General features: G+C 41.3%; 1 protein-coding gene across 1 annotated transcript in view; it reads right to left on the minus strand.

Annotated features, from left to right (window-relative positions):
- Positions 1-22,685, minus strand: part of Nek7 (NIMA related kinase 7) — a 123,534-nt gene extending 100,849 nt beyond the window's left edge. Inside the window, exon 1 of the mRNA XM_034513221.2 lies at positions 22,480-22,685. The gene's annotated coding sequence lies outside the window, so the exon portion shown is untranslated. The remainder of the gene's footprint in view (positions 1-22,479) is intronic.
- Positions 22,686-23,968: the final 1,283 nt, after the last annotated feature.

The following is a 23,968-nucleotide window of genomic DNA, read 5'->3' on the forward strand; positions in this document are numbered from 1 at the left end:
TAGGCTCAATCACTTATAACTAATCAATAAATCAAGTCAAAGCTTGGTATGCTCCTTGGAATACTGTCAGAAATTAATGAATATTAAACAGCAGTAACAATGCATTTTTGACTCTAGACTCTCAGATATATGTATCTCATTATAAAATCACTTTTTATTGAGTAGGCCTCAGGAAAAAAGGAAATCACTTTTTAATAATCACTATTGTTAAGTGGGCACCCAACTTTTAAGCAGCATAGATTCCTCCATGATACATAATGATAACGATACACCCTGACGCCCATTTGTGACACTGTTTAGGATAAAACAGAATAAAGAAAATTTTCTTTTTCCATGACTGGTGAACCACTGTCAGGGTTCCAAATGACAGTAAACATGCAGACTTTGTCTTGCTAACACTGTGGAGCCAACACTGACATCACCACAGGTACACAGTAAATAGGCAGGTGCTTGCCGAGTGGATGAAAACCAAAACCTACCTAATCCCGATTTGTCTCAGTGACCCTGAAAAACATGGGTGAAGACCATCTGTAAATGGTACCTTATACTCAAACAAGAACAGAGTGAGACCTACCAAGTAACCAGCACCGGTCTGGGATATCATCACCTATAAACTTGTCATTATAACTCAAAGGACATCGGGTGTAAAATACAGAGGACATGAACAGTAGTTAACTGTCTCCAGTTATTCTAGAATCCCCGCCTCTATTCCAGAATTCCTTTGATTGGTGGATAGTCACTGCATGCTGCTAGCTTTCATAAATGAGATTTCTTTCAAATACAGCATGTGCACTGGTCACATTTACCCTGCACATACATCGTCTTTCTCCCCATAACACTGTTATGTTTGTCTTTCAAGATTATTCACTATCTTTAGAATAAAATCCAAATTCTTGAACCTAGTGTTACAGGCCCTTATTCAGGTAAGAGAACGTTGTTACTCAGTTCCTTCTGTGAACCAGGAATGCTAAGAACAGAAAAGATAAACAGCAAATGGGCCCTGCTGTTGAGACTCAGAACCAAATGGAGCAGTTTGCAAAACTCCTACCCAAAAGAGAGCCAAGGAATAGCAACCTGTTGAGGCTCCCCTCAACAGTCTTTAAGATTGGTTCTCAGTTAGAAGGCAGGTTTTCATTCTGTAAATACCATCACATTGGCCATTGTAAAGAAAATGAAGAGTCTCATGTCCAACCACCACTGCCCCCCCCCAAAAAAAAAGCCATTTTTTGAGCTTCAGAAATCTTAATATCACTTATCAAAACAGCTCCTCCCTTCAACACTAGGGACAAATGTGCACAGTCCCACAAAGGCTTCAGACAAAAACCCCCACCTCCTCTACTGCCCCAGGCCATGACGGACTCCCCACACTAAGGCCCTTTTTCAGATTGTTAAATGGTACTACCAAGAGGGATTATGCCGGCCTTACCAGCGGCGTCTGAAGTAGAGCCCTCTGACTCTCCCATAATGCCTGGCACAGTGCTTTTTCCACAATTAGCCTTCCTGGAACACAATAAGCTACTGTGGGTTACCAACTGTGTTATGTTTTGTTCGAGTAGTCCGTGAATGCTGTAAACAGAGAGTTGGCATGAGGTAGAAAGCGCAGTTAATGGTCCCTAAAATCTGGAAAGCAGAGGCAATGTTCAAAGCATACACTTAAAATCCCAGCAATGCCTTCTTTCGGATTACTTCGTTATCGGTAATACATACTGAAATTAAATGCCCCAGGCCTGGCAAAAAGAATGACTCAGAAAAACAATTTCAAATCTTGATCTCAAATCCATGGAATTAGTCTATCATGGGAAAGTAAATATATCTTACTTTAACAATCTGTTTATTATTAAACAATCTGTTTCTCTCCTCCCTTCTTTTTATTAAGCACATCCATGCTATGTGACCACTTCACGGCCTAACAGATTAAAACAGGCTTTTCTGTCTAGGTACACAGGCTAAAACATGGCTTGTTACTCGGCGTAAGAGTTAAACAAGAGAGGGAACCTTGAAAGGTAGTGAAATGCTAATGTATGCCAACGTGTAAGTTCCTAAATGAGAGCTATATCACTGCATGCATCTCTAATTCTTCTGGGAGTTAGTCTTCCAGTTAAAACTGTTGGTTAAACAGAACTTTCTAGAAGCCGATCGTTCTGACAGTCGCTACTCACCTGTCGCACTTGTTCATCTTTTAATTATTTCACTCGACTTCCATGAGAAGAGATCGACCTGAAGCACACCCACCTACATTTTGCTCAACATATATATTAAATGTATAAAGCCATTTTAAATGCATGTTCATCGCTTTCACGTTAGGAAACAATGATGCGAAAATGTAACAGTATTTGATTAATTGACAAAGTTTAATTAATGAGTTCTCTACATCGACCGCTTACCCTCAACTGTCCTTTCTAAGGAAGTGCCTGCTTTACTAGAAGTTAATTATTTATAATACACACTGAAAGCAAATGTTTCAGCCCTGGCAGCAAGAATATGAGTCAGAAAAGCTGACGTTTTAAATGTTAGTAAGTTACATTCTCAATGTAAATTATGGGTTAGTCTGTGGGCAAAATAAATTGTCAAGTGATTGTTTCTCATGCAAGGCAGTGGATGAGACCTAAGAGTCCTACAAACTTGGGAGTTTCCGGTCTCACATTTGCAGCTGTTTTGCTCCTTGGCAGGCCCAATGTTACTCACAAAGAAACACTCATGGGGGAGAAGCCAGGAGCTGAGACAGGGCACAGACCACGTCAAGTCTACTATGGGTTTTTTCTCTGAGATGTCTGAGCATTCTCTCTGAACCTGAGTTAAGTAGGTATCAACTGAAGCTACTGGATGGCATGGCCTCCAGTCCTTCCTAGTCACTAAATTCCACCCAATTTTACTTTCTCCATGAATAATAACTTGTGTTACACCAACTCAGTTTATTGACATTTTGAGTCAGGCTGGGAGATAGAGGTACTGTGGGTTAGTTACCACCCAGTGTACAGCCTTAAAAGCAATATGTGGTTAATTCCAAAGGTACCCCTTCAGTTAAATTTTTCTGTGAAAAAGAAAACTATTGGTTGATTTGAAATATAAGATGTCATGAAGAATAAAGTTTTCTATTTGCTTAGTGCAACATACCAAACATATGATTGACCTCACAAGAAAAAAAAAAACTAAATTAACGTTTAGTTTTAATTTCATTTGTTAGGTTTTTTTTTTTCTAAACTATTTAAATGTAACACAAATCTCTAAAATTTTAAGTTATAATTGGTTATCTCAGGAAACATGAAGATATATTTATAATTAATGAGCCAAGTGTGAAAAACAGACCACCTCAATGGAAACACGTGTCCCTTACACCAACACCCCCATACTTTTCTTACTAATGTGAGTCCATTACTAGGGATGTATATTGGGTGCATCACTTCATAGAGTTTTCCAGACAGTTTTCCTACTGTAAGTCAACACTGAAAATGTGTGCATCCTAAGCCTGTTGTTAATTCACACTTTAGTTTTCAGTAAATGGCTATACTGATGTAATTCATTTACCGTGGCTGTGAATGTTTCCTCTGAATTAAAATGATAACTTCTTCTTGAGCATACCCCATTTATATTCTCATAGTGATTCTTCAATAAACAAACCAAAAAAAAAAAAAAAAAGCCATTATCTTCTGATTATCTCCCTATAAGATTGTAATTTGGTTATAAAAATTAAAGAAGCGTTACAAAGTCATAATTATCAGCAAGAAAATGTATCCAAAAAGGAAGAAATGTGTTAAGTGATAACAAGACTATTACCTCTAGCCTTGGCTCTATGGCTCCTGAGCCTACCAGGCTTAGGAGGTCCTTGGGCCTGTCTCAGAGCTTCTCACACCCTCTCATGTAACCCTACATTAGACAGACAGCTAGCCCAATCCTGGGGCAAAATATTATGAAGAAAACTTATTCAGCTGTGCTCATGGTCTCAGGGACCTGCAGTTAAAATAGGCCTCGGTGTACGCTCAGTATAAATTAAAATAATAATGTCAACATCACGATACAAATTATGGCATGATTGCATTACTGATGAACCTTCTCCAGAATGTAAAGACTTTTAGATAGTAATACAAGGTTATTTTTGAACTGAAAAACCATATTAAAAATAGACAAAAAAAAAAAGTTGTCCAGTTGCCCTGCCACCTTGATTTTTAAGGTTTACAAAATCTTTGTTGATATGTATTCCTCAAACAAAAATACACAGACTATTTTATATTTTTCAGAATTTTCCACAGGCAGTTTCTGAAAATATCACCACAGGGTGAACAGGAAATAATTCCAGATTCCAGATAAGAAACTCAAAGGAGAGAAGCCACAATCACATGCACATACACAAGCATGCATGGGGGGGGGGGGGGGACGGACGGACAGAATTAGCTGAGCTGAGTGCACTGGAAGCCCCTTCCTGGCAGGAACAACTGCAGAAATCTGCAAATGAACATTTTTCTCAAACTCTTTAAAGCCACAGGTCAAGGCTAGGGTTTCAAGAACTATACAACAACGCCAAGACCACAGAAATTTGTGTTTAGTTCAAAACTCAACCACATCCTGGAAAGTTTCAAGTCCCCAAATCCCTTCATTTTCATGTATATCCACTTCTCTTTTATGGAGTTGTCTTCGGCATCCTGTATCCTGAGAGGCATACTCCTTCAGCACGCAAGAATCCTTATGAATATCTAATCACTTAAGGAATATGCCAAAATTAAGTTCATCTTAAGAATTCAAGACTTGTTGGATCATAAACCAAATATAGCAGCCTATTCTAAAGAGCATCTATGTCAATTCTGAAAAGCCATATTTTACAATTAAAGCCTATTTTAATCTTAAAAGTATACAAGGGTATATTACAAATTATGTTTTCACTTAAATAGCTAGATCGATGACGTCCTAAGAAGGTTCTTTATTAGAAACTATAGCGGTTAAGAGCACAGAGCCGATGGGTGAGGTGGTGCACACCTTTAATCCAAGCACCCGGGAGGCAGAGGCAGGAAGATATCTGAGTTTGTTTTTAATTTTACTACAGATTTGTAAATTTATATTCATGTTTTCCAAAGCCTGCTTTTTGGAAGTCCAACCTCCTATGACTTGTTAACTGGTATTTCATAACCAAAATACAAAAGGGCAGCATCCATGTCAGATGAATATAAAAGACACTGAGCTACCAGGTTCCTGAAGATACTGAACTGAACTGGATTATGCCCAAAGATGGCTTATGCATCTCTTCCCAAACTGCTCTAGCTACAAATTTCTATTAAGTCTAGATTATTGTTTTGGGAAAGCCTGGCAGTCTAGTGGACATAGGTTGGTAAACATATGATCAAAATGTTTTCCTTGGGTCCTAACTCTGGCAGGTTTCAGTACAGCAATTCAATAGCATGGATTAGAAACTCCCTATTCAGCTACTATAAAAATTTAAAGCACAGATTTAGAAACCAACCTTTAGAAATCTAATTGTGAAGGCAGCTCACATTTCTTTTGTTATTCTGGTTATTAGAATATTACTTTAATGATCGGAGTTATTACACTGCTACTTCTCAGGGCACTGGGCAATTTATAAAGTAAGTCTTCAGCCTTGTCTAATGACCCCTCATTAATTCTACTGTAGAATCCACACTGCTATTCCTCTGTCTCTTTTGTTGTCTGTTCCTTACAGAACTTGGCCTATTTCTTTATTTTTCCTCCCTGGCTTGATTGCTTCCAAGAGGATGTCTCCTGAATTCACCAAGCTGAGGACTGTTTGTTAATCTAAATGGTTAACAAATCCATTACTCTACCATGATAAATGTTTCATTTGCGCTGTGTCTTCCGGTATCACCTCCTACAGACACTATTTTTATCTCCTGCCAAGGGGACCATGTTTTCTTTCTCTGATCAGATCAAGTTTTAAAAAACAAGCATATAGCCCAGCCTCCCTTACTTGATAGTCTACTAATGGTGATGGCAAGGTTTTAAAATCCTCCATCAGCAACACTTTTGCTCATTTTGGAGGTTGTGCAATACAGCCCCACACTGGCTAAGGAACTGATCCTGAGGCCTCTTCCCTATTCCCTAAGACTCAATTCTTAGTTGTCACATTAAGAGCTTTCAAAGCACAGTCTATCTCCATTTCTGGCATTGTGGGGCCTTTCTAGTCTGGCAAAACATCTGTTGAGTCTTCTGCATCTGCACTTATCCCATGCTCATCCCCAGAGCTTCTGTTCAGAGATCTCCAGTTCCCAACTACCTCTGAGAAATTTTAGTTCTGCACTAGTACACTTCAGAGGAATTTCCAAAAGCTCACGCGCAACATACATCTCTCTAATCCTTGAAAATGTAAACATATCACTCTATTGACACCACATACAGATAATATTTTGGTTGTACATGTAATTCTCTTAGCCACCACCCTGTTTTCTTCAGACTATTGAAGTGATGTTCCATTACTCTTGACATTTTATGACCATAAAAAGAACACTTTGACCCCTTCAATTTCTTGAAGAGTCTGGGTCTAGGAACTTGCTTCATTAACCACTGGTTTAGAATATGCACGTGCAACTGTTACTCCATACTCACTATAAGACAGACGAGCCAGGTGAATGTAAGATGAAGAGCATGATAAGGAAATGCTTTTATCTATTTTACCATTTCTATACAAAATGCACCTTTTGCTCCATGATCAATAAACAAGGCTGCTGATTCTTTTGCTCGGGTTTCCTTTAACAGTAAGTCCCTTGATTATTTAAATCAATAGCCATGCATTTTCAGTGGCACAGAACCTACCTCCTACATACTGATGAGGTTCAAACCTGTAGCTCTACAACACCGTTTGGAACTGCAATTTCTCTATCTGTCCAACGGCGCAAGCACAGTGTGTCTAAAGTCTTCAACATTCCAAAGCCAAATACAAAGCCAAATACAAAGATCTTGTATTCCTTTTAGTGATTGCATTGCTGCTGCCTTGGCAACCCATATAATTCTCTAGAATATGGCAACCCTGTTACTTGCTCCCTTACCTTCATAGATATTCTTAACTCACACTAACTCAACCTCCCAAATCTATCTCTCTCTCTCTCTCTCTCTCTCTCTCTCTCTCTCTCTCTCTCTCTCTCTCTCTCTCTAACTCAGACCATGTGATTCTTGCCAGTACTGCCACCTGCTCATGAATCATCCTGGTTTTGGTTCCTACTCTATGCGTTCATTAAATATATACATCTTTGTCAGTATTCTCTCCCCCCACAGAAATACCACATTCTGGCCTTAATACACCATTTATACATTCCTTCAAATACCAGGTTATTTCAAACCGACACTCCTCTGACCCAAGTTGCACTGTGTTATTGAATGGGCCTTTTTAGCTAGCTAGCCGTCAGAGTCCACCTCATTCCTTTCCAGATAACGCCCTTGTACTAGTTTGCTTCTGTGTTACTATGATACAAGACTAAGCAAAAGCAATTTGGGGAAGGAAAGAGTTTATTTGGCTTAGCTTCAATCCATTAAGGGAACCCAAAGCAGAAAACTGGAGGCTGGAACTAAAGCAGAGACCACAGAGAAAAGCCGTCCATCGGCTTGCTTCTCCTGGCCACTTTGGTTTGTTTTTGTTTTATACAATTTGGGACCACCAGCCCACGGGTGGCACTGCCTCTATTAATAGAGGTGGGTCCTCCTCCTCTATCAAACATTTATCAAGAAAAAGCCCCCTGAAGACTTGCCCACAGGCCATTTTTGATAACATCATTTTTTCAACTGAGGTTTCCTCTTCCCAGAGGACTTCAGCTTACATCAAGTTGACAAAAAAAAAAAAAAAAAAATGAAAAAAAGAAAAAAAAAAAGAAAACCTAATTAGTGCACCTCCTGTTAAACCATATATTTTAATAACTTAGTTAGCTGTCCATCTGCGGTCCAGTTTGTCTACTAAACATATGAGGCAAGCTCTACTTAGAAGCTGGATGTTTATTCCTCATTTGTATACCTCCAGTACACAAACTCCAATAAATATTTGAATAAACAAAGTCGGAAGGAAAAAAAAAGTGATTATAAAGAATACTGGCCTACCAGTCAGGAAACTGAGAGCAAATTCACATGGGCATCTAGCTTCAAGTGATTAAGGGGAAGGGACCTGCCTCTTTCTCAATTGTTCCTCATTAAAGGAAAGTGCATTATGTCCAGGTGCAATGACGCAGCAAGATGCTGAATCTTCACCCCAGGAGCCACAAATGCAAGCTACCTTCCATGCAAAAGGCCACCCACTAAATTAGAGATGCTCCTCCAAAGTGTGAAATAATACAAGGCCAGAGAGAGCTCTGTTTCTTCTGCTTCTTGTCACACAACTTCTGAGAATGTGAAAGACAAGATGCCTATTTGGATCTTTAAAGAAGTTTATCATATATATGTATAACATATATGTATACATATGCATACATATACATATAGGTATGTAGGGAGAGGGAGGGAGAGAGAGAGAGAGAGAGAGAGAGAGAGAGAGCTAGTAGACTCTGTCAGTTTAGGTTAACTGTAGGCAGAGATCATTCATCTGACTCCTACGCCAACCATTTGCTCACACAGCAACAACTAATGCCTGGTATTCTTGCTGTCACAGCAACTAGACTGACATAAAGAGTTCGGATGAATGTGCTAGATCAACACCATGACCCAAAGCAACATAGGCAGGAAAGAGTTAGATGACTTACAGGTTATATGCCATCAAAGGAAGTTAGTAACTTGGAGGCAGGAACTGAAACAGAGTTCACTCCACCCCTTCCGGCTTCCTTAGCTACCTTTCTTATGCAAATCAGGACCACCTACCTAAGGTAGCACCCCCACATTAAAAATCAATCATTAATTAAGAAAGTGCCCCAGAGACAAATCATCAAAGGGCAATCTGATGGAGGCATGCTCTCAAATGTGGTTTTCCCTTCCAAAATGATTCTAGCTTATGTCAAGTTAGACACACACACACACACACACACACACACACACACACACGCACACGCACACGCACACACGCATGCACGCACTTGCACACACGCACACACACACTCATAACCCAACTAACATAATGAATAATTTGAACTCATCTCCAAACCTGATTATTAAAAATGCTCTACTGAATTTATTATACTAAATAATGCATAGTAGTGAGTTCTCTTACAACAAAGTTGGCAAGGCCCTGTGGAATGCAGTCAAGCAACTCAGAAACACTTGGATTCGTATAAATTATGTATTATAAGGCCATTTTTTCCAACAACCTTTGGTCTGAAAGAAGCAGTCACTAATGGAAAAATTATCAAAAAGGCAGAAAAGACATCACTTTAAATAAAGAGAAAATGATAACATTTTTGAATTAACAAATGTTTCACTTTCTGTTTGTAAAATGTTTAACTGCCTATAATTATTAATTTAACATTCTTTGCTTGCCTTCTGATCGTCCACAGTTGTTTTTGCTTTACATACTACAGTTTACTATAATGCATAAAGTAGCTGTAAACTCTTTCTCATTGATTCATTGGATGCTCCTAAAACCTGGGCAAAGAAACAGGCCCTGGCTAAGAAGACAAGCTAGAACACCAGAGCTTCTGCTGCTCTCTTCAGAGAACATTTTCATCAACCCTGGCCCAGGCCCTGACAACATTCTTAGGACCTGAGTCACAACAACCATCTATTTAATGAATAATTAGGTTAGTAGGACATAATCAAAGTTTAACCAAACAAAAGGCCAGTTTGTTATTTTCTTCCCACCAAACTTCAAGCTTTGTCTATCCCACAATAGACAAACACACACACATACACACACAAGAAAGGTATAGTAATTAGAGCTTTTTATTTGTTCTTTTTTTAAACTAAGCATGTTCCCCGTGCAAATTAGGATTAAAAGAGAAAATGCAGAGAGAGCATTGGTGCTGGGAGTGAACAAAGCTGACTTCAAAGAAAACTGCAAATTAGGAAAAACACAAGCAGATATCACACTGAGACTCCTAATTACACAAACTATCCTTTTTTATTTTTTTATTGGATATTATATTTACATTTCAGATTTTATCCCTTTACCCCCTTCCCCCACCACCACCACCCAGGAACCTCCCATCCCATCCCCCTCCTCCTGTTTCTATGAGGATGTGCTCCACCTACTCTCCCCACTCCCACCTCCCCACCTTCTAATCCCCCCTAGGTTAAAGCAGCAGCACTTTTAAAAAACACGGGTGCGTGCGCCTGTGCATGTGCATGTGCGTGTGCCTATGTGTGTGTGTGTGTGTGTGTGTGTGTGTGTGTATTTTCCCTGGAGACCAGAAGAGGGCATCAGATCCCCCAGATCTGGAGTTACAGGCAGCCAGGAACCTCATGATCCAAATCTTACCCTGTAAAAAGAGCTCTCAACCTCTGAGCATCTCTCAGGCCCCACAAAGCAAGAGCCGTTAGCATATTTATAAAGTCATGCCATACAGTACATTTTAAAATTTACTTCCTGAGAAAATAAATTCAACTGTTCTCATATCCTTTATACTTCAGAACTGACTATGGATGAAAGAAGGTTAGCCTGGGAGCTGCTAAGCCTGCTTCCCCAGCAAACTCTGCCAAATTATTTTACTACTAAGTTCCATTATCTTGCAATTGTCCTCTTGCTTTTCTGGGCAAAGACGAGAAAATAACACCAAACTATGAGTGTGTATCTTTTAACATACACAGGCATACAAATAAAAAAAAAGTATTTTTTTCCAGGAAATTTGTTTTGTGGAACCCTGATTGTATAAAGACATTATTCAATAAGCATTGCAACTTCAAAGTAATACTGAGGAACAGCAAACAATGTTTTTCTGATGAAATTGGCTTAGGTTATTACATTAAAGACTTGAAAGGAGTCAACTCAAAACTTGAAAATCCTGGAGTTGACTACTGTCTAATTTTTTAAATATTATTTTAAATTTAATTATTTTAAAATTTTCATACATGAGTACTGTATTTACATCATTTCTACCCTTCCAACTATTCTGTGTCCCCATACACACATACAGAGAGAGAGAGAGAGAGAGAGAGAGAGAGAGAGAGAGAACGCGCCTCCGGAGTCTATTTACGGTGCTACTCAGATGTATATATACTAAGGACTGAGTACTTGGGATTGGATAACCTATAAGGGGGTTCTGTTGAAGATCTGTTCAAATATTCAAAATGGAGTTACATAATCAATTAAATTATTATCCGAGCTTTCTGAACCTATGGAAATCCATTGCTCTGACAATAGAAAACTAAAGGGTCAGAAAGATGGCATGGACTAAGAGTTTAAAAACAAGGACTTATTAAGGACAGATATGACAGTATTCAGGTGCACAAAAGAAAGCGCCTTGCTTTATATACTGAATTCGGGAAACAAGTTACCATTTAGCTGTCCCTAGCATTCATGAAGATTGATTTACCTTTCAATAAAACTGTCCTTTTAAATGAGCTCAGATGGAAAGGGCCTAGAACCCTTCTTCTCTACACATGATCCATCACTGCCCCACTGAGATACTGAAGCCTGCTGAGTTCTGGACCACGCCCTCTGCTAAGCTCAGAAGACATCTAACTGATGGCCTACTAGTATCCCTTGGAATATCAGCTATCCAACAAACACCCCCAGAGATGTACCTTTCTCCACACACATAAAGAACCTTTTATTTGTTCATAATATGTTTAATAGATCAGTTTCAAGTCAAATAAATCTGACCTGTGGTCCTGTTTTAGTGTATGGCCTACTTCCGGGAAGGTACTCACGATCTCTTACTCATGCCTCTAATGAGTCAAATCACCAGCCCAGCCAGTGTCTCCTTTGACCCCAGATCCTTCCTCATATCAAACCCAAGTTTGCTATACATAATCCTAGCTCCTAGCTCACGCCAGCTCTCCCATCAAGATCCCTGAATGCCCTGACAGCGAGCATTCAGACAGAATTTCACCTGATTCACAGCCTACAGCCTCGTTCCCACCTTACAGTAGGAGCATGTGCCTGGCATCCATCCTTGCCTTCCCTGAAACCAGTTGCTCAACTGTTCTGGACATTTGGTCTCTCACTGATAGGACCTGCCCAACCCTCCTGCTCCTTATAGTCTCTGGGAAAGCAGGCATCTGCCATTCCCTGAATGGCCAGTTCTGACAAGAATGGTACTGGGCTGTATAGGAAACACAAAAGTGTACAGGACATGATTCACACCTTCCAGAAACTGACATTCCAGGAACAACAGCAGGACTAGCATATCTATGGTAAGAGAGAGCTCTCTCAGCCTAGAAGCAGAGGAGCAGACACCTCTCTATAACTTTCTGTATAATACTGAGCAAAGGCTTAAAAGATGAGGATGACTTTAATAACTGAGATAGAATAACTGCAGTGTAGGAAGTGGCATAAAAAGAGTGAGAGGAGCATAAAGACAGAACAAAGGGAAGGGAAAGTACAAGTCAACTTATCCAAAAAAGGACACGTTGTCAGGCTGATTAAAACAGAGGAACATAGAAACAAATCTAAAGAGATAGGTCAGGATGTGTAAATAGATCAAGAGGTATAGACAGGTCAGTCTATGTAGACAGCTCAGTCTATGTAGACAGGTCAGTATATGTAAGTAGGTCAGTATATGTAGAAATAGACTCCTCATTAAAGATAAGTGAGCCAGGCAATCCTATACAATGCTAATGGTTAATTTACTCTCACATTCTATACATAAAGCTGAAGTATCATGTCCTGTACACTTTTGTGTTTCCTATACAGCCTGATACCATTCTTGTCAGAACTGGCCATTCAGGGAATGGCAGATGCCTCTCTCTTCCCAGAGCAGGAAAAAAAAAAAAAGCAGAAAGGTGGAAATTTGCTTCTACCTGGAACATAATCTTAGATTCACTGTGTAGTCTAAATATAACAGTGGGACCCCAAGTGAAGCACCTCAGGAGATTTCTGGCAAATCAGCTTAGCACTGGCAGAAGGGGAACAGGCTATTTTGGCCATGTGTTAACTTTTCGCCTGTCCTTACACAAACAACCAGCAAACACAGACGTTACCTAGCAGCCGTTTTATCCACAATTCACAATCATGCACCAGTAAATCGTAATGTTTTGTTTGCCACCTTAATTCCAAACTAAAGGAATTCTAATGAACCAGGACACACACTACATGCTTCCAGTTTTATGATTCAGAATAATCTGCATGACTGAACAGCACAGAAAGTTACTCACCTGCCTTCCTTTCTCACATTTGCTGCATCGTTCTCTCCCTTTTTAATGGTACCTTTTTCTTCCTGGTTTACAACAATGGTTCTATTTCTGTACCCATACCTCCCAAATGCCACTGCTGACTGAGATTTTCTTCCTCTCTTCTGTTATGGCCCTTTCCTTAAATGTCACCAGTTCTGTTCACTCCCGCTACATGCCAACAAGCTCTAAATTTCTCTGCGAATGGAAGAAAAGGAGAAAAAAAAATCGAGGAAAAATAAGAAACAGAGGCAATCTGACTTACAGAACCATCTGACAGAGGCCAGGAAACTCCAGAGATCACATGCTCTATCCCTGGCAAATAGGGCTCCAGAAAAGTTCACTCTGATTTGAAACTGGCTTTAGCAGCAAACTGTGTGCAGCCAACTGGTTCACCTTTTGAACATTCTCAAAATACGTACGCAGCCTGCCAAGTTTTCAAGGCAGAAAGTGCGGAACTTCCACCGACCCCGTGGAGAGCCGTAGAATGAGGCCTTGGCCTCTAGGAGACCATGTTCCAGGAGACAGATGTGATGCCACTCCATAACTGTCTCAGTCCTCCATCTTTCAACTCAGTCTCTTCACCCGGACCTCAGTCAGTACCGACTCCACAGATGCTCTACAGCTGGGCTCCATGGCTATGCAGTTAGCTTGTATTGTCAAATCCTGCGTTAGGCGTGTGACAAGATACAATAATGAACCTGTGCTTAGTCCTCTGATACAGCATCATGGAAAGAGGATGGGAAAATAGTCATAAACAAAAAAGGTGCTACAGTGTTCATAAAGTATACATTAAAACAAAAATCCCTGGCAACAGCTTTCAAATGCCAAACAGGCATTCTTAGACAATGAACTTTGTATCCAAAGGCCTGTATCTAGGGACAGGGAGGGAAGACTGAGGGAACCCAAGTACCCAAGTACATGTTATCAAAGCACCAAGTGGAAAGAAGACATCATGGAAAAGGTGGGGAAGCGCAAGCTACTCACCCAGAAAACTTCGATGCAAGAATGCACAGGCAGGTCGTCTCCAGACTCCAGAGCTAGAGGCAAAAGCTCTACAGGGCAAAGCAAAGGAAGTTTGCTCTTATGCAAAAAAAAAAAAAAAAAAAAGAACAAGACAACTCTGGAGCAAGGGAAGTGGTAAGCTTTCTCACTGAGCTACAAGCCCTGGAACGATGCCAGGTGAAGCAACACACAGCATAAGCAGCACACGAGAGAGGGGGTGGGACTAGCTAAAGCTGGCATGTCTGCTTTTTTTCTTTCACCTTATCTGAAGTGGAATGTTTCTCTGCTTTGCTCAGTTGTTATTTAGAAAATACTTATCTTCTTTATTTAGTGATTTATACTTAGTTTCTAAGGATGATTTCAAAAACACTCATCCATATTTTGAGCTGAGACGTTGTTGTTTACAAACTCTAGAACAGTCTGATGGCTTGATGAAAGCAAAGCCAAGACGTTGTATGATGCTGATAGAAACCATATCTGCAGTAGGAAAATGTGCTCGTTATAATGAAAAGTAAAAGATTACAACAGAGCCTTCCCTGTCGGTGCTGTGAGGGACCCCTGCTTGAGAGTCATCTGGATGATGCATCAACAATGAGCACTTCCAACACAGAACAGTCCTTCCAAGGATGCCAAGGCTCATGACCATCAAATCAGAACTTCTAACGCTGGCATTCTGAGGACCACAGCTTCAGAAAACAATTTTTTTTGCAAAACAAGAGCCATGCAAATTGTTCCATTTACGATTTACACATTGAACTGTGTCAATTTACAATTTACTATTTAAAGGAATCAAGAGATCCCATAGGATTGACCTGATCCAGTTCTACTTGACAGTCAACACACAGGGATCACACACAATGAATACACCCAACTCAATTTCTAAGAGTAAATCACTGATTTAAAGAAGTAAAGGAAACTTAGGGACCACTTGGTGTCAGAAACACAGCAAAAAGAGAAGAAACTGGTGGATGCTAGTATGAGTGGCTATTTTAAACTTTCAATATACTAAGTAACAATGCTTGATTTTACTAATAGAGGCATCTGACCAGACAACCTGTGACTACTCAAGAACACAACTTTTGCTGTCCTTACTAGTAAGTAAAGACTCTTCCCTAGAACAAGCCTCCATACTGGTCATTTCTTCTTCCTTAAACCTATTTCAAAGTACAAACAGGGCATCAAGTTCTAATGACTCTCTTTTTTTGCTGCAACAGAAATACTTCACAAGGGCACACACTTCAGCATTCAGATATCTACCGGCTGACTAAAGTGTTCTGGGTCTTAATGTGGGTGCTGGAAAGGGGACAGTGTTACACCTGTCTCTCAGCAAATCTTTACTGAGCAAACAGGAGCTACCAACAAAACACAAGGAATTTGCTAAGTCAGGATGAAAAACACACTGTGCATATCAGGAGCCTTGAAGCTTATACAGGCTTCACCACTATTGAAAAACAAAGAGCAAACAAAGGCTAAGCAGACCATCAGTGAGTGGCGAGCCTGCATCCTGGGGTTTTAGCTTACTCCCACATTCAATGAGAAGTCTAAACTAGACTTTGTCAGCTTCCTTCTACTTCTGGAAACACATGATCTAGTAAGTTAGACATTTGCAGTCCCCTCAGGGAAACTACAAAATAATAATGGGAAATGGAAAGCTTGGTTCTGGAACATTCATTTCACTGTTTTGGTAGAATACTGTTCCTATTTTAAATGTATAAAACAATGCCCGTCTTCATCTCTAAAGATACAGCCCTTCCACAAGTTTAAGACCTGCCATTATGGACAAATGCATCAGAAAAGTCCAAAATCCTTCATATAGCAAGGAATCTAAAGAGTATAAATAAAAATAATGTCACTGAATTTTAAGTGCAAGAAAGATGAGAGGCACCACAATGTGTTGCAAAATTAGGTCCTTTGAAGACAGACCCTGAGAGGACAAAGTACAATTCTATGAAAGTGAAGTCTAAGTCACAATGGAGACCCTAGAGTATAGGAGATGCTGGGAACATAAGAATGTCTACAGAGAAAAGCTACTGGTACTGTGTAGACTGAACCCCAGAGAAATCACAATATTACAAATGGCAGAGCCAATGTGGTTTTCTAAGCCCATGGATGCTGAGAGGATGGCACCAAGCGACAAGGTGCTGGGTATGGCACTCCAGAATTTGTTGATCACTCTCCAGTTTCTCCTGGCATCTTTCCCATCCCTCCCTCCCACTTTGGATGATGCTTACTTTGTGCCACTGGATACTGAATATATATGATGCAGATTTTCCGTTTTACACGAGCTCACAGCTAAAACTTTGGACTTTTAAACAATGTTGGAACTCTTGAGACTAAGTTAGACTGAACTGTGAGATGGCCATGAGCTCTCGGGAGCCCCTTCAGAATGCTGTAGTTTGAATGTGAAAAGTTCCCCATGGGTTCATGTGTTCTAACATTTCATCTCCAGTTGTCATGCTATTTTGGGAGACTACATCCTTTGTGACATTGAGTCTAGCTTGTAGAGGTATATCACTTGGGGAGGAAGAGTATCTTTAGAGTTAAAGCCTGGCCCTGCTTCTGGCCCCTCATCTGTTTCCAGCACCACTAAGCTATGAATAAGCTATATCACACACTCCTGCCAACAATGGTCAAGTCTCTCCCATGACTCCTCTAACTCTAATGACTGTAGCCTCCCAAACTGTGAGCCAACGTAAACCTTAAGTTTAAAAAGATGTGGCCATTAGTATGTCCTTATATAGGAAGAAGACACAGATGCAAACATACAGAGATGCTACCATGAGACAGAAGCAGATTAAAGTGATATACATTTATTAACCAAGTAAAGACAAAGTCCTCTACCAATACTAGAAGGAGAAAGAGGGGAAGGAGAAGGAGGGGGAAAAAGAGGAGGAGGAGGAAGAGGAGGAGGAAGAGGAGGAAAAGGAGGGAGATGAGGAAGAGGAGGGAGAGGAAGAGGAGGGAGAGGAAGAGGAGGGAGAGGAAGAGGAGGAGGAAGAATAGACATAGCATTCATTTTCCCAAACCTTCAAAGAAAAATTTGATCTCTAACATCCATCCTTCAAAACTGGAATAGAATCAGTCCAAGTTGTTTTATGATGCCAACTAGTAGTATGCTACAGCAGCTCTAAGAAACTCACATAGGTATAGTGTCCCAGGGCTTGGTGATTCCAGTTCTATAGTGGGAATAGATAGGGTATGGGTTTGGGGCACCTAGGGTAGCAACTTCTTCCTTGATGTAGCTTCACTTAAAAAAAAAAAAAAAAAAAAAAAAGTCATTAAAATGCTATCTCAAATGTGCAAAGCATTAAATTATAAATATGGAAATCACAGGGCAAAGGGAAAGGAGAATTCGAGCAGAGGAAGATGCAGCTGCCAAACTGTGAGGCACCCTCATCAGACAAGGCCAGGCCAAGCATGATCAGAAGAGTCTGTTGGCTATTTCCGTCCCCTGAAAGTTCCATGAATAGAGAAACAGAGGAAATGAAACCACCACTCTGCACCTACTAGTCTGCACTGACAAAGATGTTCTCATTTACAATTCAAAGCAAGCTGAAGAGAGCTGGAAAAAACTATAGTCTGTACAAACTAAGACTCCTCAACACAGGTGATTAAAAGGAGGTGGAGAAAGAGGAAGAGGAGGCAGAGGAAGAGGAGGAAGAGGAGTAAAAAGAGGAGGAAACAAACCTGGGGCATTGGGCCTGGGCTTCTTCACATCGAATACACATGCAGGAGGGTCAGTTAAAGATGTTACCTGTAGCTGAGGGCCACTGGCCACAAGCTCTAAAATGTCCCAGTTTCCACCTGGCCTCCCTGAGGAGTTGCCGAGTCAAAATTCCTACACCCAAGGTCCACTCCGGGCCAGGACGAACAAATTCTACTGTGTGATTTGCAAGGTGTTTCATTTTCCATTGCATTCCACTGCTTCTCAAGACCTGCACCCCAGCCTGCCCAAAATTCATTCCTAAACTAACTAGGAGGCCCTATTTCTCTCCCGTGGCCACACACTCCTTGACAACAGGCCCCTTCCCGTAATTTATTATTTTCTTTTCTCATTAGAAAGACTAAGTCCACTTTTCTTTCCCTTTTTTTCAGGGGTTGGAGGTGGTGCTCTCTTGTGGATGTACTTGTCGTTTGAGACATTCCACAGCCCACGCTGCACTGGCACTCCCAATACCCCACCTCAGCTCCTCAGCTTACCCTGTATAGGATTACAGACCTGTATGTTCATTCTCCTTTCTTCATTTTTCTTTAAAAAGTTCATTTAGAAAAAAAAAACAAAAAAGGCTTACTAAATCACACATGCTCAAAAGTGCTTCTAATGGTAACAGTCATACTAACAGTAGGCTAAAATAAACACTAATGAATGAAACATGTCAGAATTCACTCATGTAAGGAATATCACCAGTTGAAAAGCAGATGAATGGCTGGCATCAGCTCCTACCTGAAGGAGGAAGCAAGACACAGCACCCATTCACTCACTACTTCCAGGTCACAGGATGGGTCTGGAGTCCCCAGAGCCCAAGGCTGTCTAAACATCTGCAGAGACAACTCCCATCACTCTCTAGGCTATTCTGAGTATTAGCCTCCTGCATCTCTGTCTCTTCTTGCAGATTATTTTCTCTAGTAAAACTTTTCTACATCTGTTCTAGTTTAGTAAGTACTTTTATGCCCTTAGCCTTCAACAGCAGGATACCAATCTAAGTAGCTCACATGGTTATGAACACCAATAAGCAAAATCAGGGAACGCGCAGTGGACACGATACACAAGTTCTAAGAATAAAATCTTTCACAGTGCACTGTTGTTGGAAACTCAGGGGCTTAGAATTCATGTGTCAGCCTTTGATGTTATCGTCTATATAAATACAGTTTTACTGGAGCACAGCTACAAGCACATATATGGGTATTGTTTGTGGCTATAAAAGCAGGAGCTTCAGGAGACAATACAGCCCACAAAGCCAAAAAATACTTATTATGAGGTTGTTTAGAGTTTGTGAACCTACATAAGCAGCCTGGAGTTTAAAAGTAGCTCGTCCACACAAGAGCTGAGGCAACATTCAAAAAAAGACTACTTCCACTAAGTCATATAAAACAGACATCTGTACATTTTTATAAACCAGTAAGTTTTTCTCATTTGTACACCGTGGCTAGCTATTAACTCCAGTAAAGCTCATCCTAATAGGTCATTATACACACAGTATGACAGAGTGGTTTGGTTATTTTTAAAAATAAATGTTAAAAAAATCACTTATCCTGATCAAAAAAAGCAAAGGATGTTTTTTTTAGCATCTGTCCTCATTCCCACCCCTCACCATAAAACCATAAACAACAAAGTTGTTTTCTTTAAAAGGAAAAAAAGTATTTTAAGAAATATGGAACACCATAAGGATAATCAAACCATCAGTTGGAAAATTGTTAAATCAGTAGTTTAGAAGTTTAGTAGTTTATAAGTTATATAAGTTTAAAACTTCTAAGCTAAGAAGAGTAACTCATGTCTATAATCTCAGCCCTTGGCTGAGGCAGGAGTATACCATAAGTTCAAAGCCAGCCTGAGTTGGATACATAATAAGTTCCAGACCAGTAGAGGCTACAAAGTAAAACCCTATGTCAAGACAAACAAATTTTTAAACTGTAAACTGTAAATTGTAAAATTATATTCCACAAATGCTTGGGTAGAATTATATAACCAATGTCATGTCAGCTATAATCTCCATGAATAAATAAATTGTAGGAGGAAGAATTAAAATGGAACAACTTCAAAAATATAAAGAGATGGTGCTTAGAAAAATTGTTGCAATATCTGTAGAATTTTATATAAAATAACTCAGAGTAAATAGTAACCAACCATGTCATACAGTTCCAAACTATAAATTTCACACACCTTCAGAACTAAAGTAAGTTTGTTACTGCACTGTAGTTTATACTGTGAAGTAAAATCTGCCCACACACTAATCAAATATTTCAAAAGAAACGGGTGAAAATGAGAGAAGCTACCCTAAACATTCTTATAACAGAATCGACTTTAAAAAAAAAAAAAATCACTGGAATTTTACTTGATTCTATTTTTAGTAAATGCTCAATACTTAATGTTTGTAGTAAGTCAGGGCTGAGAGACATCACTTGCAATCAGCAGAAGCCTGGAAGTAAGAGGGGAGTCCTGGCAGTACTTCATCTTAACAGAGTGTAATTGCTCTGCACTTCAGCTTATTTGAAACTGAGATGCTGGATTTTAATTTAGTCAGGAAAGGCACACAGCTGCCTCTGTTGTTCTTCGCTAGTGTGGCCATTGTAACAGGGGTGATTTTCTTCTGTTTCACTAGGCTGGAGAGAAACTAAGTGTCCAACGAAGAAAGCGTTTGTGGGAAAGGAATGGCGGAAGACAGTTATTATCCAGATACATAAACTTCAGTAGTTCAGATTACAAAATAGGTCTGTTTGTCTGAAAATGCAGTCTTGACTCTTTAAACTGATGATTGTCTTAACCGTATTAAAATTGCCAAGCTGCCATAAAAGTGTGTAACGAGTTTTCTTCTGGTAGTTCTTGGTTTTCAGTTTCAGATGATCTCGGGCAAAAGCCCCATTCAGTCAGTCACCGACTATATTTAATTTGCTGACCAGGTTCGTTTCTTATCTACTATGGTTTCGGTGGAAGCGGTAACTTCAAGCTGAGCCCGAATCTTGAATGTTAACAAGGGGCGCAAAGAAAACCAGAGAACCCTCCCTCTCTTTTTATGCACTGATTTCACAAGACTGAGCCTCAGCCCTTCTTTCCACAGGCCCACATCCTCAGAGAAACTTGGCCTCCCTCTCTTAGTCCAGGTCAGCGGTAGGAAGTACCCGCCCTCCTGAGCTGGGGGCCGGGTGTCCTCGCCGTTCATTGGCTGCAGTGGCTGTCAGTGCCCTGAAGGGCGGGGACTCCCACCTTACAGTGGAATCTGAGGACTGCATGGTCACTGAGTCCAGATTCCCCTCCACTCTGCCCCAGAGACCCTTCTCTTTCTCTGAAGTCCCTCCTCCCATCATCCACTTTCTGCCCCTCTAAGAAGTAAAGTCCCCCCGCCCCTAGCCAGTCAAAGCAGAAGATGCAATGGTTTGGGATGTAAAACAAATTATGATGGACCGGATCTCGAGGAATGGTGGCAGACTGCTGTGAAGATGAAATTACTGCTTAGGTTGCATGCCGGTCCAATCAAGTGCACTGGCCATCACAAAATACTGCAGCCATGAATGCCGGTAAGACATGCTACAAAGCACTGCAGGATGTATTTTTTTTTATTCGTTTTCAGAGTTTGTCCGGTTGTCTCAAACTATAAATTTTTGAGTGTGGGTACTAAGTCTTTCTTGGATCACATCAACATCCCATCATCTAGAAGACAAAAGATTTATAATACACATATTCGGAACGTTATTTTGTAAAGCAACCTATCAAAACACACCGTCGTGAACGGCTGTAGGCAACGTGCCTTACGGGAACTGCAGATTCCTTGAAGGAGAAACTAAAGAGTGGTCCTAATAATACTCCATAAACTGCGGGCATCTGATTGTTTGCAACCTTTAAGATTACTAATCTCAAAGAGAAAAAAAAAAGTCATTTCATCTCTAGTTTGTTTTTGCTATATTCAGTTTCATCACCAGAACTGTAAAGGGCACAAACATACCTTACTCTAAAATAAATACATTCTTAGTGTTTAGCCCGGGCAAAGACTTAGGCTATTCGAGTACAGTATGTGAGTCAATAAATGCATCTCTTGAGGGTCTTCCAAGGCCTCCAGCACCAGGTAGAGGCAGCCGAAATTGCTCAGCAGCATCCCCCACGGCCTCTCGGACTTCACCTTCGCCCCATTTGTAATTCAGCTCATTCTTTGCTGCATCCCAGCCCAGGATCGGTCTCAATCGGTCCTTGACCTGGCTACCCCACTACTCATGCTCGACTCCCCGGTCCGTGAACTTCACTTTTCTAAACTGGGTGGCAGCCGAATCGGTTGAGCCAATCCGCAAGCGGTAAATAGCCACGGTGACCAATGAGCTCGGCCCGGAGGCGGGTCTTCGCTAGAGTTCCTCCTGTCCGAGCTGGGAGACCTGTTGCCGCCACCACCGCTGCCGCGGAGCTTCCCGGGGGTCGGAGCTCCCGGGGTCTGAGCTCCCGCAACCAGCGGGCTGCACCACGCTCCGCCAGTTGCAGGCGTCCCTGGCGGTCCTCGGAGGCACGCGAGCCCGAGGCCCCACGCGGCCCGCCCGCTCCCCGAACCGGCCCCACCCGGTCGGGCCGTGCATACTCACCGGAGCGCCGGGGCAGCTCGGTCCAAGCGGGCTGCGGGCTGCGGTATTCCGGGCCGATCGCCTTTGCCCGCGCCACTGCAGGCGCCGGCTCCCACCCTGCTCGGCCGGCGCTTCCCCACTGCGAGCCTAGCGGCGGCCCATCCTCCCAGCTCCGCTCCTCCTCCGGCGGCCGCGGCTGTCAGGAGGGTAAACATCCCGGCATCCCCGAGGAGAGGGCGGGCCGCCGCAGGCCCCTCCCCGCGCCCGCACCCTGCTCCGGAGCCCACGCTGCCACTTTCCAGAGAACTGGGGTGTGCCTCGCTTATGGCGGTCGGCCCCTGCCTCCGGATCGGCGTATTTTGATCCCACTCTGTTTTACCACATGGCTTAAGCTGCCTCTACACCATGTCAGTGCAAGCAAATGAGAGTTTTCCCAGAGTCTGCTAAGCAAATCTAGACTTTATAGTCCCAGCATTGGGAATGCCTTTCAGGACGCTTCCGAAAGTTGAGCACACTTATAAAGAGGCATTACGAAAATATTACATTACATAAATTAGTTTACACGTCACATATTTGCAATATGTTTCTCGCCCTAGTACATGGAGCTGTTGAAAAGCAAAGCTTTGATTCCTACTATTCCAGTAACCATATCTGAACTACTGGGGCGGAGAGCTAGGAGGCACTGTAGGGTCTGTCATGCCTAGATTCTAATCATTAGTGGCCAGTCCCTTAACGTAGGTTATCATGGTCTTTCTCAGAACAGCTTTAACGCCTCTCCTTAGAAACAGCCGATGAGATACCGCAGCATGCTTGAGCACAGGTCCTAATCATTCCATCATTCTGTATCAGTAGGTTTTTCTCTGGTTTCATTCCCCTGCTAAGGGAAGTAGAGCCAAAACAAAACAAACAAGAACAACAACTACAACAACAAACAACAACAAAACCAGTATTATAGCTCAAATGTGTTAAAACAATGGAAGCGAGATTTAGAAAGTTTGGGTGGGCCTCTAAGATGGCTCAGGAGTTTGATTCCCAGGACCCACAAGTTGTTCTCTGACCTCCATACTGCAATGTGGCACATATACAAATGCAAGTATGTGGAATATAATTAGGAAAAAAAATGCAAACGCTAATTTTAGAAAGAAAATTAGATTTCAAGAGGTGACGTTGGGGGTAAGTGCTTAAGCTGTACAGATTTGCCAGGTGGGGTTCTAAGATGGAAGTTCAGTGATCAGCTACATACAAGAGCCCTGCTTTTATAAAACTTAACTTCAGTGAGAAAGTCCAAATTATCTAATGTCTTCTATATCTATCTCATAGAGAAATAAAGCTAGGGGGTGTGAGGGCTCCTTTAAATATGCTTATCAGGGAAAGTCACTTGGAATTTGAGGAGAGACCTGAAGTGAGAAAAGGAGTCATGTGATTCTCAGGAAGTAGAATATTTTGCCCAGGAAATGCAAAGTTACACTGTCTGGACATGGGTTTGCCATGTTGGAAAAACAGCCAGGAA

This window comes from Arvicanthis niloticus, chromosome 10 (assembly GCF_011762505.2).
Source record: "Arvicanthis niloticus isolate mArvNil1 chromosome 10, mArvNil1.pat.X, whole genome shotgun sequence".
Lineage (NCBI taxonomy): Eukaryota > Metazoa > Chordata > Mammalia > Rodentia > Muridae > Arvicanthis > Arvicanthis niloticus.